This window comes from Lagopus leucura, unplaced genomic scaffold (genome assembly GCF_019238085.1).
Source record: "Lagopus leucura isolate 7727_CA_CO unplaced genomic scaffold, USGS_WTPT01 Super-Scaffold_100016, whole genome shotgun sequence".
NCBI classification, from domain to species: Eukaryota; Metazoa; Chordata; class Aves; order Galliformes; family Phasianidae; genus Lagopus; species Lagopus leucura.
Window position 1 is genome coordinate 14,711,453 of NW_024962270.1, and position 12,398 is coordinate 14,723,850.

At 48.6% G+C, this 12,398-nt stretch overlaps 1 protein-coding gene across 5 annotated transcripts in view; it reads left to right on the top strand.

Moving 5' to 3' along the window:
- The first annotated feature begins 1,167 nt into the window (after window positions 1-1,167).
- IL1RAPL2 (interleukin 1 receptor accessory protein like 2) overlaps window positions 1,168-12,398 on the top strand; it is a 333,005-nt gene continuing 321,774 nt past the window's right edge. For 2 of the 5 annotated variants that reach the window (XM_042876750.1, XM_042876755.1), the window contains exon 1: window positions 1,651-1,713. The gene's annotated coding sequence lies outside the window, so the exon portion shown is untranslated. Of the gene's footprint in view, window positions 1,324-1,650; window positions 1,714-1,961; window positions 1,985-2,348; window positions 2,432-12,398 lie in introns of those variants that run through there. The other 3 variants (XM_042876751.1, XM_042876753.1, XM_042876752.1) reach the window with 3 other exon arrangements.

Genomic DNA, 12,398 nt, shown 5'->3' on the forward strand with positions numbered 1-12,398 from the left:
GCTTCTCATTGCGAGCTCTGTGTTTGGCTTTAAATAGCAGAAGTTAAACCACTGGTGTGACTGAGGCAGGATGCTGCAGCAGGGAGATCAGCGGGCAGAGCCATCCACCCCTGGTGGGTGAGAAATGAGTGCTGGGGGAGAACTGCTGCTGGTGGCAGCCAGAGTAGTGCTGGGGCACTGCTGAGTGTGTGCGATCTGGGGGAATCCGTGCATACAGTGATTTAAATTAGATCAAGAAAGTGCATCTGGGGCCTCTTCCAAACCTAACTGAAGTCTGTGGGAAAGAATCTTTTCCTCTGAATTCTGTGACATTGGATCCAAACTCTGGAAACACATCACAGGATAATCTGGTTTAGTGGAAGGAGTGGAGAGATCTAATGAACCGACAGGTGGGAGCACAGTGGGTTTGAGGTGATGCAGTGAGTGCCTGGCTCACCCAGACTCACTGTTTGATACTACCCGTGTTAATCCATCTCCATGGGCATCTCTTGCCGATACGGACAGCAATGACTGAGAAATCTCTCTCCCTTGCTTTTATCTGTGTCAGCTGCATTCTCCTCTGCTCTTTCTCTGTGCTTGCAACACGCAGAGTGCCTGCAACGTCAGCTGGGGTCCCTTCACTGCTTCTAACACATTGTAAGGAAATAATGGCACAGATGAAGGCCAGATGGGCCTCGTTACTGTGATGGTGTATGAGGTGTGACCAGAGCAAGGGGAACAAATAAGCTTTGTACAGAATCGGTCTGTGGCATACCCACCTCATTTTCATGAATAATGTCTACATTCTCATGGTGTTGCATGATAATCACCTTTTTTTGACTTACTATAAAGGCTGAAGTATGTCTGCTGATACTGCTTTATCTGTTCATTTCAAATCAATGGTGTTGTGAAATACAACTCCGCGTAAGTGTAATTCAAAGTCCGTGGGATGTTTTATTTCAAGGCTTTCATCTCATAATTCAGCTACAAAGCGACTCGAGTAGGCAAATTGATGAACAATTTGACAGCGTTTGATACTGCAGTCCCGGCAGGAGCAGCGCAGGAGCCGGGAGAGGTGTGAGCCGGGGGAAGCGAGGGCTGCACCCACATCCTGCCAGTTCCTCGTCGGCGAAAAGCTGCGACCAGGCACAGAGACGGGGCGGCTTTACCGATCTGCGCTGCCGTAGTTTTGCTCTTCTGCTGTGCGTCAGGACACCCAGCGGTGGGAAGGACCTCGATTCCCAGAGCGCACACAACGGGTGCGTTGTCCCGAACTTCTCCTCGAGTCCAAGAGGATGGCTACAGGCGGAGGAGCGCCTAAAAACGCCGCCGTTTGCGTTACAGGTAAAAAGACGATGTCTCCTAGCATAGCCCTGCACGCACGGCGCAGCCCTGTGCGCAGAAAGGAGCGGTTTCCCGGCTCTGACATTGCCGGTTGCCGCGCTGCCGGCTGCCCGTTCTTGCCGCTCCGGGGTCCGGCCGGGTGCGGTTCCCGCTGCCGCCGCTCCCGCGGTCGTCTCTCCGTGCGGCCGCCAGGTGGTGCTGCGACTCTCGCGGCGCGGGGCGGGCGCACCTGCCGGGTGCGGAGCCGTGGGCACGCGGGCAGCGCCGTCCCGCTCCGCTCAGAGCAGCGCCGCGCGCCATCACCGCCCGCGTGTGGCGCTCCGCCGCAGCGCAGCGCCCGCATCCCGCGGCGTGGGACGGGGCGCGCCGGCATGGAGACGTAGCTGAGAGGTGAGCGCGCGGACCGCGGCGGTTTCTGCTTTCCTTCAGGGAAAAAAAAAAAGTTGGGGGTCGCGGCCGCCACGGGACGGGGCTGAGGGGGACGGGATCGAGGGGCGCAGCCCCGCACGGCACAGCCCGGTACGCGTGCCCGAGCGCTGCGCTCCGCCCCGCTACTTCTCAAGGAACGCGAAGTTGCGGGTGGGAGACGATATTGGAACGCAGTTCTACAAAGTTACGGCGCTGCTCCGGGGGGCCCCGCTGCGTCAGCGCCTGAAGTTGGGTCCGTTCCGCGGGGCGCGCCGTGCCGGGCTGTGAGAAGCGGCGGGCTGCGGCCGCACCGCGGGGCTGGCGTGGGCTGCGGGAGGGACGGGCGGACGGGGGCCTCGCCGCGGGTCGTCCTTCTTGCTTGTCAGGCTCTGGAGGTCCCCGCGGAGCTCCCCTTTGCTTGCGCGGTATCTGGGAACTCGCAGAAGGTTCGTTCCGAATCGTTCGGCGATCGGTGCTTCAGCGCGGCGGAACGGCGCGTGTGCCGGGCAGCGCTCGCAGGTGATGTGAGGAAGAAGCCCCGGTGTGGCAGCGCCGCGGGTGGACGTCCGCGGTCGCCCCGCGGCTGGAGGAGCGCCGGTGCGTCCCGGAGCCCCGCGCCTCGGGAGCCGCAGCCCGGCCTCGCTGCTCCGCGGGGAAGTCAGCGCGAAGAGGGGCCGAGAGAGCTGGAGGGCGGTGGGAGGTGAGCGGGGCAGAGCGCTGCGGGGCGGGCAGCTGCGCGGAGGGGTTTCCCGGTGCGTGGCGGTCCGGGCCGAAAGGCTGCGCTCGGCAGCAGGAGGCGAGGGCGGGTGCGGCCGTGCCTGCCGGCCACGGGCTGTCGTTTGTGCTGAGGAACGTTAGCGGAAAGGTTTAAAGCGTTAGAAATCCGAGCATCGCGCCTTGCTGCTCTGTGCGAACTAAAATCACTAAGGGTTGAAGAGCGTGTGTGCAGCTGTTGGCTCCGGCTTTCCGTGGAAGGGACACGTATGCAGGGCAGGACGGCCGCTGCGTGCCGGGCCGGCATCCCTTAGATGTTTTGTTCTACAGGAGCAGTGCAAGCATTCCTGTGGGGCTCTCTGGTCCCGTGAAAAAGCTTTGGTTTGTTTGCACATGCTGGGCAGTTCGTTCTCTGACTGCACGGAGCTGTTTCTTGGAGAGAGGGGGATACGTGCTACCGTTATCACTTTGAAGCTGCAGAGAATGCTGCCTTTTGTGTGGTATTTGGGGGGAAAGAAGGTCTTTTCTATTCTTGCGTCCTGGGTTGAGATGTGCTGCAGGACTGGAGGTGGGGAAGGAGCAGCACTGACCTGTGGAGCGGCGGTTCCCGTGGGCTGCAGGCAGGGCTTGGGCTCAGGGCTGCACCTGCGTGTGTCCCAGGGGCGGCTCAGCGCTTGTGTTCGTGGTCACTGCACGGAAAGCGATTCTGAAGTATAGGCGTTCCCTGATCTCTAGTACGTTTGGGCTGTGAGTAATCTCTCGCTTCAAACGGGCTCAAGCTGAAAGTATCCAGGAATGCTAAACCCCAAACAAGTATTAAACAGCCTTAAGGACCTGTCTGGGACTTCTCTCCTTTCTTCTTCTAATGCGTGCCTCCCCTATTTGTCAGAAGGTCTTTAATGCTGGAAGTGAGCGTTTAAACTCTATCACAAAATAAGGAGGCACTTCAAGAGGCCATTTGCTTTTCAAGGTGTCTGACAGAGGATAAATCTTCCTTTAAACAGCCTTGAAAGGAAAACAAAGGGAAAGACCTTGCTGCAAATAATGAGACTCGTGCTGCTTGTGTTTATGGGGCAGTGTTTCTTCCAGCACCTTTCTGAGCAGCTGGTGTTTGGCCTGGGTGAGATCCCCGGGATAGAAGGGCAGAGGCTGTGCTGTGCACGGTGCGGTGCTGTTAGGGGAGAGGCTGCATCTGAGAGACTTCTGCAGTTGTGTATGCATATTTGGCTGGTCCTTTTCCTTCTGTCCTCCTTCTACAGAAAAAGCACTGCAGGAAGAGGGATTTCCCCAAACTCCTCTTCCCACCACTATATATAACTGTTAAATTAATGAGGATATCTATTTGACAGAGTAATTCCAGGGTACAGAAAATAGGTATTTTAATTTGATTTTTGTCCTGCTTCAGTACAGTACCACACTGTTCCCAAGGTTTCACAACTGAAAGGAATGCTGTTTTTCTAGAGAGTTTCTCGTAGTTCTCAAACTTGAGGGGGTGGCGGTGTTTGTGTGTCAACTAAATGTTTATTTTCTCACCTACAAGCCTGGCACAATGTGTACAGGTAAAGGATGGCCTCTGGTTGTGTAAGGGACAGAAACTCGCACCAGGAACGTGTTCATCTCTCTAAGGTAGCATGAAGCAATGAAAGCAACTTGCCTTCTGCTGATGGCGGAGCAAAGTGCTCTGTCTCACTTCTCTGGAACGAGTAAAAGTGTGTTTTCTAAGAAGTGTAACAGCTGGTATGGTTTTTTTTTTGGTAATTCTGTCTGCTTTGAGCATTATGTATTAGTTAAGGAAGCATGTGGCCATGAATGAGATCAAGGAACGAAATTCCAGGCACACTGCATGTGGAGCTGTGTTCTTCTGCTGCCCGCTCCTTTGATGTGGAGGAGTGACAGGATCTGCTGTGAGCAGTGGAAATGTTGTGTGTGAATATTGCAGGGGTGTAAAGGTACGCAGGAGCAGATGAAACTCAGTCGGGCTGATGCTTGTGAGTCTGTCTTCTCTGTGCGCCCAGGCAAGTTTAAGACAGTAAAAGCGGCTTCACTACAAAAGCAGGGAACGTTTCAGCATGCAGATGGCAGCCCAGTCTAAAACCTGTGCTGAGCACCTCCTTCAGCAGCCCTGAGGAATGCTATGGAAGGAGGGAAGAGCGTGGGAGGGGGAGAGAGGGATGTGCTGTATTTCAGGATTGAGACCTCTCTTTGAACCGTCTTTCTCTCCATTTTTAATAGTGTTTCTACAAAAGCTGCTCGGGGAGCAAGCTTTGGTATGACTATCAAAGAAGCAAAGCATCTAATCTCTGGGCTTAATAATGCTCTTGCATAGGCTGCTGTGAATTGGAAACCTCTCCTATGATCTTAGTGCAGTGAGCGAGTTTAGAAGTTGGTGTGGGTGAGAATGGAGTTTTCTCATCTCTTTTAATCTGATTGTATGAAATGTCCTCCTTTTGTGTCTGACGCTGCAGAGGAGACTTGTGATCATCGGCACAGACGCCTCAAGCACACCAGAGGCCGTGACCTGGGCCGCAATGTTTGCTCTGGGTGTCAGCCAGCAAGAGGCGAGCCAGAGCCAGGTGCAGCTCGTGCTGCCACTGCTGTGTGCTGGTGCGCCCTTAGCGGTCTCAGCAGCAGCTTGTTCTTTTCTTTCCCACCCCCCCAGAGAACTGAGTCCCCAGATTCAGAATCTTTATGGGCTCAGTAGGGCTCTTCCACAGGCTTTAGGATTTAGGCCGATCTGAGTCTTGTAATCTCTCTGCTTTCCCTAGTGCTAGTGGGCTGGTTTAGCTTTACAGGTGCAGACTTTGTGTTTTCTTCTCTTCCCTCAGCTGACTCTGTCGCCTTCTAGGTAGTTCTGCAAGGCTGTGGTAAGAGGCTGAGCCCTGCCATAAGCATCAGCTCCCTGGGGCTGACAGTCCTTACACTGCTTTCGTGTTGCCCAAGGTACTGTATTGATTAAACCACCATCTGCAGAAGTAAATATATGTAGAATATTAATAGCTCCTACGCCAGGGAAAAAAAAAAGGCTGTAAATTAATACATCCATTATGCTGACCTCATAAACCATGAGGGTTTGAAGTACAGTGGTAATTCTCCTCCCGCAACATGTATTTCACTTTGAACATCTGTAAGGGGCCTGGACTGCTCAAATTTAAATGCTTTGATACTGGACAAGTGTATCTATATATCTTGTGATGTGCAGTTAGTGTGTGGCAGAGTTGAGGCTGCAATCGTGGTTCTCTGTAGAATAGAGGGCAGTGCTGAGTCAGTACATCGTGATGGCACAGCTGGGCGTGAGGCTTCAAAACGAATCCCACCCTGAAAGCAACCAAACAAAACCTGATTTCCTTTTTTTTTTTTTTTTTTTTTTTTTTTTTTTTTTTAAACTACTTCTGGGTGCTGTGTTTCCTGCTGCAAGAGTTGCAGCAATGAGGAGTACGATTCATAGATTGAAAATGCAACGTGAAGATGTAATGAACTTGAGTTCCTCCTGAGTTGCCCAGGGAATCAAGGTCTGTGTGCAGTGTGAGCTGATAGGCCTTGGCCTGCCCACCAGGCTGGGCAGGTGTAGCTGTGCTTCTCCCCTCTGTTCAGATGGGCAGCTCAGGTTTTGTTGTTTTAGTAGAGATTTAAGTGAGTGCTTTCATTGCAGGTTTGGTGCTGACCTCCCTGGTTAGCTCTGATTCTACTGACACTGGAATCTCTATCTGTGATTGGAACATCAGAGGGCATTTTTCTGTTTTCTGCTCTTTATTTTTTGCTGTAAATGAGCACTGTTTTAGGTAGCTATTGAATCAGAAGGTTCCTGCAGGAGAAGTTTCTTGTTAATGCATGCAGGGCTTTCTCTAGACAAGACGAACCAACAGTTTGTTCACAGTGCTGTTCCTGCTGCTGTAACATAACTAAACCCACTTCCACTATCTTGTGCTAACAGTAGAAGCTATGGAGGGGAGGCCCTCCCTGGGATTTTTTTTCTGCCTTCCACTAAAGCCCAATTTTTGTTCTGAAGTTATGCTGTAAGAGGCCTTTCAAGGTGCTAAGATGCTGCACTTAAAAATATTCCAAATGGTGACCCAGAAGACACCAGCTTTTTGATGGAAGCTTTACAGCCTTTCAAATAAAACCTCACTATTAACACCTAAGGGGTCATGCTTTGTATTGCTTCTGACATAACTGGTAAGACTGCCTTTATAGAAGCATAGACTGGCTTGGGTTGTAAGGGGCCTTTAAGCCCCCCCCTCCAGTCCCAGCCCCTGCTGCAGGCTGGCTGCCCCCCAACAGCTCAGGCTGCCCAGGGCCCACCCAGCCTGGCCGTGGGCACCTGCAGCTCTGGGCAGCAGTGCCAGTACCTCACTGCCCTCTGAGTAAAGAATTCCTCCTTGCATCTGACCTAAATTTCCCTTCTATCAATTCAAAGCCATTTCCCCTTATTCTGTCACTGTCTGCGCTTGTAAAAAAAATTGGTCCCCCTCCAGTATAAACTCCCTTCAAGTACTGGTAGGCTGCAGTGAGGTCTAACTAGAGCCCTCTTTTCTTCAGGCAGAAGAAGCTTCACACCCCAACACACAGATTGGTGTTGTGACCTTATCGGCTGGCTGCGTTTTGTAACGGTTCCCTGTGCTTGTTCAGGACACTACTTCAGTCTGTCCTTGTATTGCTTTCATGCAACTGATGTGCTGTTGTGCCAGTAAGAATCTCAGGCATTTTAGATGTCATCTTGCTGTTACTTTCAGTTCACACAACACGAGTGCTGCCTGGATTGCTGCTAAGCTTACCGCAGCTGTGAATTTCTCATAGAATTACATCTGAAGAAGGAGAATTAGCCAGATGTGAATTCAGGTAAGGGCCTGAGCCCACGGAACAGGGATGCCATGGGGGCTCCAATGCAGCAAGGTGAATGCTGAATGCACTGTAGAACAACATTCATTGCACATTTGGGCATCTTAAAAGTCTGGTTACGATGGTGAGGATATACAGCAGATTAGGAAAATCAAATATTCATAGAATTATAGAATGGCCTGTGTTGAAAAGGACCACAATGACCCTCCACTTTCAAACCCCCTGCTACGTGCAGGGTTGCCAACCACCAGACCAGGCTGCCCAGAGCCACATCCAGCCTATATATAAATATTCTGTGATGCTCATTGAGCAGCAGAGTGAAGAGTGGTGCGTGACTCATATCAAGTAGAGCTGAAGGTACAATGTTTGAACTAGCAGGCATCTCTGATTTTAATTCTTTTTGCTGTGTGTGTGTGAGATCAGAGCGTCAACAAAAAGGGACCTGTGCCCACTGCGGATTGCTTCCACCCACCATGCTGTGCGTGCTGAAAACTTCTCAGAAATACACAGCTCAACATTTGGTGTGTTGGCAACAGAATGGGAGACCTGAGAGAGAACTCTCATTAAAATTGAAAACCTTAAGAAGCGGAGTGGGCAAATGGTTTGAAAAAGAGTGAACAGAAGTCGCCATCTAGCATACTGTAAAGATGTCAAAAGAATTGCTGTTGCCATTTCTTACTTTGTGTGGGGGGGTGAAAACAGTCATTTATTTCCCTGAGGTTTCTGAACAACAAAGCCTGACAACTGGAAACCACTCAAGAGGTGGGCTGCTGATTTTAATGAGCACCTTCTGCATCGCAGCTTCTGTGGAGGAGCCAGAACCTGCGGATCCTCACGGTGTGTCAGCAGATCTCGGTCTGTGCACAGGCATGTGCCGAGTGCACACACACTGCATTTCTCTTCTTGCTTTCTCTGACAAAGGAACACGGTATAAGCAAAGCTTATGGTAGAAATTACAGCAAAACTAAATTGCGTGTAAGGCAGAGATTTGGGAATCTCAGTGCTGAGGTTTGTGCAGAATACTAATGCACCAATTGCCTTCCTGTTTCTAAATGCTTTATTGGAACCTTGACACTTGAGTGAAGATCTTTGCAGTGTTGGATGCTGTTGCAGTTTCCCAAGCCTTGTTTCCTCAGGGCCCTGAAGAAATGCCTTGTTTTGTCAGTGCTGCTGAAGGCAGCATGTGGAAGTCAGGTGTTTTTTGTTGGTTTGCTTTTAGAAGAACAGAATTTGTGCTTCATGGCAGTTTGGTGCCCTCCTGTTTGCTGGGTGCTTACAGCAGAGGTCAGGAGGGTGGTCTGAAATCTGTCCTCTGCAGCATCACAGCAGCACGAGGAGGGAAGGAACAATTGAGAACAAAACTGCTCCATCTTCCTTGTCCTCCCTCTGATGGTAGCGACCTTCTTTTGCTTATCTCCATACAAACGTAACCTGGTAGGTCACGCCAAGGGCTGGATTCTTTCAGCCTTCTCAGGGAGCACTTTATCCTGCCTTTCTCTTTCTTCATCTCAGGGATCTTGAGCCAGTTAGCTGCAATCAGCATTTCTATTTACAGTTAGTAAGGGAAACATCTTCACTCTTCTGGGAAAGACCTTAAATGCCGTTACCCTCCTCTGAGTTGTATCCAGTAGTCTGATGTCCAAGCTGCATGATGTGAAGATCTGTCTGATGCACCCTGTGTGTGTCGGCCTCAACCTTCCAACTTCCAGGCATAGTGCAAGGTTAATTTTATTGCCAACTACAAGGTGGGAATTGTACTTTAGTTTTATTTGACAAGAACGCTTGTTTCTGTGATGTGTTCTGGCCATCCTAAGTCATTAAGTCTTTGATTTTAGTTACACAGTTCTTAAATGCTGAAAGTGTTTGAGAAGCTGTTGTGCATGGCGGTGGGAGGTGGGCAAAGAAGATGGTTTTCATAACCATTTAAAAAGAGAAGTTGACCAAAATTGTCTTTGGTCCTCACATTTGAAATAAAGAGGTGAAGAGAAATAACAGATGCATTTTTATAACAATAATTTTGTAGCATATAGATACCCTAAATGGAAGCATGTACTGTTTTTAAGGAAGCATGTCTTTGCACCAGGAGAAGGAACTTGGGGATTTTTAAACTTAGTTGTTTCATGAAGTGCTAACTGAAAATGGGGAGGAGAAGATGCTGCCTGGCATGTAAAGAAACTTTAATATAAAATTCTGTTAAAATCAATACTTAGAAATCATACAAACTCCTAGCTGTAACCTGCCTTCTATGAAATGTGTTTCAAACAGGAGAGTTTTATGCTGCCATCGGAGGTTAAAGTAAATTGAGGATAGGTAGTGCTAGAAGGTGAAGATCGGGTTCAGCTCTTCATGGGAAGCCAGAATTCGGACTTCTGGGACAGTGCTGCAGTAGATGAAAAAGCAGTGCGTTACCCCAGGTGCAGGGCTGTCCTGGCAGTGTTGTCAGAGTCTAACTGGGACTTTGGCAGTGCTAAAAATGCAGTGTTGCAGTTGGTTGTTGGGAAGTGTAGTAAGTATTGAGGTGTGCAATTTGTGGCTGGAATCTCCTTCATCTTTTGAGATGGGAGTCTCTGTGGCTACCTGGAATCCCTTGTTATCCACACGTTCTATGGGCAGTTATTTCTATCAAATCCTGTAAATGTGATCTTATCTTTGACTACGTGTATATGGAATAAACGGCCTAAAATCAACAGGAGTGTTACGCCTTGAGGCTGAATTTCTTTCCCTTATGGTAAGTAGGGTGGGGGGTAATCCCTTCCTCATGTGTTTCCTTTTCATGTGGATCAGTAGGTGACACCTGGGACACTAAGCGACTGCTTGCCTTTTTGACGTAGTTATGCTCCAGATCAGTCCTACTTGGAAGAAAAGCCTCAGTTGTAGAAAATGGTTTTGAATAATGATCATTGCATCCCATCTAGTATCTCTACAGAATAGCACAGTTTTCTTCACATTCTTGATCAGATTGTAGACACTTTTCCTCTCATTTATTTCCCAAAGCGCTGGTAGATCTAGAGTGAGACCATCTTGACCCTCTGGGGCATCCCTGTGCCTGGCAGGCGAGTACATGGCCCACTGCAGGGAACTGTGACGCTGGCAGACATCAGGGCGATCTTCACAGGCTCAGCCCCTGACATCTCCTCCCTGGCAAACAAAGAGATCTTGTTTGGGATGCTTGCAGCCCTGCATGTTGTGAGTGCTTCTGCCTTCAGCTGGGACATCTCTGTATACAAAGAAGGCACTCCAAGTACTGCTGTGTGTTTGCATTGAGCTTGTGTCAGATGAATGGATGGTGCTGGGCTGGGCTGGGAATGGCTGCGTGGTGGAGTAGATTCTTGACCTTTTCCTGCTGTGTTTTCATAATATTGCTAGTGCAGGTACAGGCAGTGACTGCTTTAGTGAGGCCTGGGCTTCAAAAAGCAAAGCATCTGGTGCTGACAGAACCCAGAGTTTTCCCCTATATCTAGAGTGAATGTTGCTTGTCACAACTTGCTTCGAGTTTTTAAGTTTATTTAATGCAGCATAGCCCATTTGGGGTGAAGATAAAGGGGCCACGTGAGGAAGGATCCTGGAGTTAAAGCCGCATGAGGAAGGATCCTGGAGTTACATACCTCAGCTGTAATAACCAAAGGGAAGGAAGTGAAGAAAGCAATTTGCAAAGCTACACTTGAAAACCGTTCTAGCATAACATCATCATTACAATTATCTGTCAAAAGATTTAGTTCAATTACTTTCTCCTCGCTCTCTTGTCAAGATGGCCTGGCTCGTTTCAGGATTTTGGTACTCCAAGGAGAGGTTAGGGAAGAACAAAAACGGATTCTGCCATTAAGCACTGTCAGACAGCCTTCAGTGCGTACGGCTCCTTGAATATTCCTTCAGCTCTTTAGCATCGTTACTTGGGGGAATCAGCAGGCAGTGAGTGCCCAGGGGAACTTAAAATGCAGCGAGAAGAAATCTGCTGCCCTTTTGTAGCTTGCAGTGCAGTAGGGTGAGGGGTGAAAACTTCAGATATAAGCAGTACTTTTGAAATAATTGAGTAGCAGCGTAATTGCCTTCGTGTACAAAATTATATGTGGTTCCTTAGATTTTCTTCACACAACAGTAGGCTGGCAGTAAAATGACAAAGGAAGGATGGTTAATGTAATAAGCTCCAATTAAATGGAATAATTTCCTGAGACCTGCAGGACATGATGCTCTCCTGCTGGCTTTTCATATTAAGCCTGTGCTGGGGGCTGCCTCTGCCAGTTGGGGTTCCTCTGTTTTGTTGGTCTTTGCCTTGGTTGCTGATGCAGGTGGTTGTGCACCTTTCTGCTTAAACAGAACTGCCATAGAGCGTCAGCTGAGTATTTTGATAGATAAAAACTTCATACTGATCTAGGTAACTAGTCTCTGTATCCAAGGGTAAGGATCCTGATCTGGGTTCTATATCTGGTATGGCGGTGAATTCCTGTAAGTGCAAGCCACTTAAAGTCCCGTGACTTCATGCTAAGCATGTATTTGGGGACTCTAGCTTCTAATTAAGCATCTCTCTCCTTTTTCATTTAGTGAGAAGGATGGGCTTTGCTGGTTTCAGTTTCACTGCGCCTGTTTTTTAATCACGTATAGGGAGCCTCACTGAGCTCTTGCTGTCTTTTCTTGAATGACTTTGGACTTGTGAATGAAAACATAACTTGTTCCAGTAATTACGTACCACTCAAAAGACCGTTATAAGCTAGCATTTTCTCTTTTTTTAAAACAATTATGATATAAAGTAGATGGCTTTAGTCTCTCCTGTGAATTTTACTGTATTTTTAATAACAGTCTCAAGGCTTGGTTCCATTGATTTCTGGTTTTCATTTAGCTGTCTTCTTTTTATATTAGAAATTTCTGGAGTAGTATCATTTCACTGTAGGAGCTTTTACAAGGTCACCAGTGGGGAAAATAAGGTTTCTGGGAGGAATGGCACAGATAACCTACCCTTACACTTTCCCAAACAATGTAAAGTGTTCTTTTAAAGTATGAAACAAAATGAGTTATAGTTGTTGTGATTAGTCTTCTACAATATACAAAAATATGTTGGATTAAATTAGATTGTTTCAAATAAGAATTTGTCCTTTTTTCTTTTCTGTTTTCTTTTCTCTTTT